The sequence below is a fragment of the Tachypleus tridentatus genome, chromosome 9, assembly GCF_004210375.1.
Source record: "Tachypleus tridentatus isolate NWPU-2018 chromosome 9, ASM421037v1, whole genome shotgun sequence".
NCBI classification, from domain to species: domain Eukaryota; kingdom Metazoa; phylum Arthropoda; class Merostomata; order Xiphosura; family Limulidae; genus Tachypleus; species Tachypleus tridentatus.
In genome coordinates, this window is record NC_134833.1 from 17368253 (window position 1) to 17374252 (window position 6000).

Sequence of the window (6000 nt, forward strand, 5' to 3'; positions counted from 1 at the left end):
CCCTTAGCTCCCCCGTCTGATCAAACATGATCACCCCTTTCAGCCTTGGGGGCGTTATTAAGTAAGATCAATCCCACTATTCGTTGGTAAAATAGTAAGTAGACCAAGAGTTCGCAATGGATGGTGATGATTTTAGTCTTTCACTGTTAAATTGGGAACGGCCAGCGCAGATAGCTCTCATCTAGCTTTGCGCGAAATTCAAAACAATATAGATCTTAAAATATGCCTAAGTATGGTTAAACACAAGTCTTCCCATATCTAACTAAGAGTGAAAAACATTGCACATCAGTGTAAACAGTATTTGGCGAGTTTCTTTATTACGTGTTTACATTAAACCTTACGTTGTTTCATTTAAGCCTTTTATATTTACTCACGAATGATATAACAGAAATAAGTGTATATGTCTCATGCGATACTGGCGGTTTTAATCTTATTTTAATGGAACTTACGATGTACACGTTTCAAACTCAGAAAGTATCCACCAATCATAACTGGGTAATATTTTTATAAATAGACAGTATTCGAAGAGATTCGCAAGGAATAAATATAAACTCATTTTAACTATTTGATACTTACATAGTTATTTATCAGTGTTAAACATTACATATAAACACTGAAATTGCTCTCTTGGTAATTTTCTGGAATAACAAAAACTCCATATTCGCAAAAACAAAATTTGATAAACTACACAAGATGGTAGTTTATATCTTTTAAATTCATTTCGAGTTCCCTTTTATCACAAACAAAGGAGTCAATGATAACTCAGTAGGCTTATAACGCTGAAACTCGGGTTTCGATGCTCGTTGTGTAGCTTTTCATTTGTGTACTTCTTGTTAAATTTCACACAAAGCTACACGAGAGCTGTCTGCGCTAGCCGTCTCTAATTCAGCAGTGTAAGATTAGATGGAAAGTAGCTAGTCATCACAACCCATCGCCAACTCTTGAGCTACTCTTTTACCAACGAATAATGGGATTGGCCGTCACATTATAACGCCTTCACAGCTGAAAAGACGAGCATGTTTGGTGTGACAGAGATTCGAACTCGCGACCCTCAGATTACGAGTCATCTGCCCATGCCGGGTCTAGATTTGCACTTCAAAACAAACAATGCTTGAGCGATATAATTACAAAATATCCCAACAGATATCTTCGTATTATTTGAATTGAACTGTTAGGTTATAAAACCTTCCAGTTCGTTTCTCGACTGTCTCTGTTTAATGTGTAGGAAATTACGCGTAGATGTTGTTGAAAGAGATAATATAAAAGTGGTTAGAGTTAAACCAGCAATAAGTTAACTACAGAAATATGCATATTAATATATATAATATTGTCGATACAAGGGTTCTGTTTGTTTTTATTTACAGGATCTAAGAGAAGAATTGACGAACTTCCTGCTTTTGAGTGGTGAGACCGGAGATTAGTGACAAATTCGAAAAATCGTATTTTCATGTTTTTCACCAATCAGAGAAACACACAAATATATTTTCCTTTCAACATCTGTACCAAATCCAGTCTATACGTGTGTGCGAGGGGGTAACGAAATTATAAAAAAATATTTGGATAACGATATTTTGTAAAGTTAATAAAATCACATGCGATAAACATTTAATCCCATTGGTGGATGATGGATATGCATCCAGAAGAATTCCGCTAACGATGACATGGAAAATTTATTTATTATTTTCAGTCTAGAAAACCTGCTTTAAAATGTCTTCTTCTTCTTTACAAACCACAGTAATTTTAAAACCAAAATTACAAGAAAATGATTTACATAATAAAATTAACAGTGTCGTATTCTAAACGTTGAAAATTAGAACATTTCTTCAAAATAGCATATACACACTAAAGTTGTCGGACCAACGTTAACAGTATTGTATTCTAAACGTTGAAACTAGCAGATTTCTTCAAATTAATATTTATATATAAACACACACACACACATTTACGTAGTCCGATAAACATTATTCTTATTGAACTTTAAAATACATTGCACAAAAAACACTTTAAAAAATATATAGGTCATTAAACGAACAATGGAAAACAAACTGACACTTACAACATATGACTCTCTTTCAGGTTTTTGAATTTTTTTAATTTTTTTACAGAAACCCTCTATAGCGAAAGCTCACTCTTCGTAAAACGGTTCACATAAATATGTTCACATACTTTAAACCGTAATTTTTCAAAACATTCATAGAAACATTACATTTAATATTTCTCCTGCGGGTATGTTGTTAATCCCACAAAGTTTTATGAAGTTAAAAATCTCATGAATCAAAGAAAGGACGGCTTGTACTCTTGGATAGATTTCATTAACCAAAATTCAATGTTGGCTCTTTGAGCTATAATAATGTTTGTTAAAAATAGTTCTTTCATTGACTCGTGTTGAAGGATTGTTGATAAACACCAGAGGGCTTAGTGCTGGCAGAGTGCACGTGAAATTGGAGTTGTCAGGACGCTTCAAAAATTAAAAAAATAGTTATATATATAAAGTGTTGTTCAGTTTACACGTGAATGTAAGTGTCTTTCGAAACCAAACGTCGTTTTTCTTAACTATTCAAGTTGGTGCAATAGAAAATATTCGAGGCATTATAAAAATGAATATTATTAATATTGAAATGTAGTTATAATGAGAATACTTTAATAAACTATGCGATATAAGGCTTATTATAATTTTATGGATTTTTATTTTACGTACAGTTGTTTTTTGTTGTTTTTTTTGCCTTGCTGCTCAATGTAAGAAAAGTTTAAGACTGTTGTTTTCCACTCTACCATGTGAGTGTTCAATTTCAATCTAGTTTGTTTGGTTTGAATTTCGCGCAAAGCTACGCGAGGGCTATCTGCACTAGTCGTCCCTAATTATGTAACGTAAGACAAGAGGGAAGGCAGCTAATCATCACCACCCAACGCCAACTATTGGGTTACTCTATTACCAACGAATAGTGGGATTGACTGTAACATTATAACGCCCACGCGGCTGAAAGGGAGAGCATGTTTGATTACAATTACGAGTCGAGTGCTTTATCCATTTGGCCATGCCTTCAATTTCAACCTAATGTTAGTCTCAACTTGTTAATGCTTAATATATTTTGTTAATTTAAAATTGACTACAAAACTTTAATTAACTTTTAAAATATTTGCCCTCATGGTAACGTCACAAGTCAGATAAATTTTGGCAAGACTCCGACTTCACTTAGCACTAAGCTGTCGGAACTCACATACTTAAATTTGCCATGATTTATCTTCGAAGATCATAATTAAAATGAAATACTAAAAATTATCTTAATACTGTACTTGATAATTTCCCACGTGATTTTATTTAAAGCTTGAGATAATATTTATCATGTCTGAATTCCAAGCATCAACAACTTGTTTGATTTTTCGTATTCGAATCCAATTTAGTCAATTATAATCAGACGAGAAAGTATCCGAAATAAGAGAGCGTTTGACTTAGGCTTAACCTTCTATATTTTAGTTTGACGCCTTCCTTGCGTAGGGCAAGAATCGTCTGCAAGACACAAAAACTCAAAATGGTTTCTTATGAATCTGTAATTTTGCTATTATATTAATTTATAGTATTTTGCACTGAGCTATAAGTTTCCTATTTGATAACTAACGGACTGACAAAAGTTTTCTAGTAAAATAATCTATTCAGTTCTAGAAATGCATACAACGTTAAATAGTTGTAGAATCGTTATAATCTACTAAAAACAAGGCACAGGCCTATAAAAAGAGAAAATGCGCATTTCGGTGTCGACTTACGCTACGTCATAGCGAACGTCACCGAATATATATATATATATCTTTTATACATTCACTTGTGCCATCCAGTTTTTTTATTTAACAATCTGTCCTGTACTTCGCAAAACGAGACTTTTTATATTTTTCGACTTATCATAAATATGGAATTTAAAAAAGAAACATTAGAAAATTTGAAATTTCACGTAAATACAAAAGTGGTTTTTGCATTGGTAGTGCATATATTCTTTGTTACAATGGTCGTATACTGGACCTTGTACTGCTTTCTCTATCTTCTGTCGTTCGTAAGAAATAAAATCTGCAGTATTTAAATGTAACAACATGAATATATACAGTGTAGAGCACGAGGATGTGACATATATTTTAAACATACAAGTTTTAATGCTCAAATTAGGGTTACCAAAGTAAATTAGATTAACAATGCATTTATCGTATGTACTTATCATATTAACACTAAATGATGTACAACACTTTACTTATTATTACGAGTTACTATATATCGATATATATATATATATCCCAAAATTCTGTGTGTCTATTTGTTTGTCCGTTATTTAATTACTCCTAAGCTCAAACAAACTTTATGAGACGATAGTCTGGGATAGGGGGGCATTCTAAAATGTACAAAGCTACACAATGGGCTATCTGTGCTCTGCACTCCACGGGTATCGAAATCCGGATTTTAGTATTGTAAGTCTGTAGGCGTGCCGCTGTGCTATCCGGGGGGCTAGAGAGAAATATCAGCTTCCTTCAAAATCTCTCACATATCGGAAAGATAAAACTTGCGGTTACAATAAATAAGCTATTCGCTTTTTGTTAAACACAAAGATACACAATGGACTGTCCCTGCTGAGTTCACTACGGATATCGAACCACGACTTCTAGCGTTATAAGTCAGCAAACTTACCAATGAGCCACAAGGGGGCTGAGAACATAATAACCCATACGAAAGAGGTCTATGGACAGATTGACAGAAAGTTTTATATTATTGACAATTATCACACACTAGAATTATCAAACGTTTCGAGGTAGTAAGGCAAAAGTACGTACGTCAGAAGTCATAAGGTATTGGATGTGTTGAAAGGTTTGACTCGGGTTGTTATTTAACATATTTCTTTTCATAGCTACTAAACACGAAAAGTAAAAGACGGGTGCTTTGTTAGCACAATCCTTACACACATATCTATATATATGGTTCATTACTGTATTGTACAGTACGCTATAAAAACAAAAATTGCGTATGTTACCTTTAGTTTACATAGAACTAAAAATGTATAGATAGTTGAGGCCATGGCGGGTCAAATGCTGTAAAGTTCCGTGACTTCATCCAGCCAAGCAGAGCTCTTCGGTCAGCCAAGCTGGGAAGAGAAGGGTCAGTCCCCCCTAGTGGTAGATCCGGCGTCGTTTCCGTTGTTACACAGAGTTGGAGAATATACGTCCCAGTATCGCGACCGGAAGTAACTATCCGTAGTCCTTCTAGCGATGTACAGAAGCGGATGGTAAAAACATTTAAAGTATATATATATAGTTATAACTCTAGTTGTAAGTTATTACTTTAAACAAGTAATGTTTCTTATCGTCTACTGTGTTTCATTTCAATAATCCATAATATCTAATATTTATGGTAAAATAATAACAAATGTGACCTAATGTGTAATAATTTTTATTACAAGTATCAGGCTATTTGTTTACAACGGCAGCCAGCTTTTGGAAGTAAAAACAAAACAAAAAACAAGAGGGAGCCCTCAACACCCGCGGCACTTGAAAGTCTTTTATGACGGTTTCGGGTAAACTAATCTACGAGACTTTTTCCCTTTTTTTATTAGCTATAACTTTGTGCGCGAGCAATACCAGGTGTAAGGTACGTGTATACCCGATTCAATGTTATTACTCGTGAGGATCTCTGCCAGTCTACCCTCAAATAGAAACTCTTTTAGGTAGGATTAGAGTAAATTAATCTATAAGACCTAAGACATGGTCAGCAAGTCAATCTAAAGGGTTTGACCACCTGAGTTCAAAACTGTAATTAGATCTTAAATCGATCAATAGATGACAGAGCTATGAGCTAAAACTTTGTACTTCGAAAAAAAAAGCCACTCCATGAGGCGCACCTAATAGCATTCGTAGTAAATACCTACTTCAGGTAGGTAGTAGCTAATTAGTTAATGTGCTCAAACTGTGGTTCATGATTCGACTCCGGTTGCCTCAAAGATGTACCCCGAACTTTGGATTGTGAGGACT

At 34.2% G+C, this 6000-nt stretch overlaps 1 long non-coding RNA gene across 1 annotated transcript; it reads right to left on the reverse strand.

Moving 5' to 3' along the window:
* Positions 1-1657: 1657 nt before the first annotated feature.
* On the reverse strand, positions 1658-5230 carry LOC143224789 (uncharacterized). Its single transcript, XR_013013436.1, has 2 exons — positions 5007-5230; positions 1658-2458 (listed from the first exon to the last, which is right to left on the reverse strand). It is a non-coding gene; the product is annotated as an uncharacterized LOC143224789 (long non-coding RNA).
* Between the last annotated feature and the right edge of the window lie 770 nt (positions 5231-6000).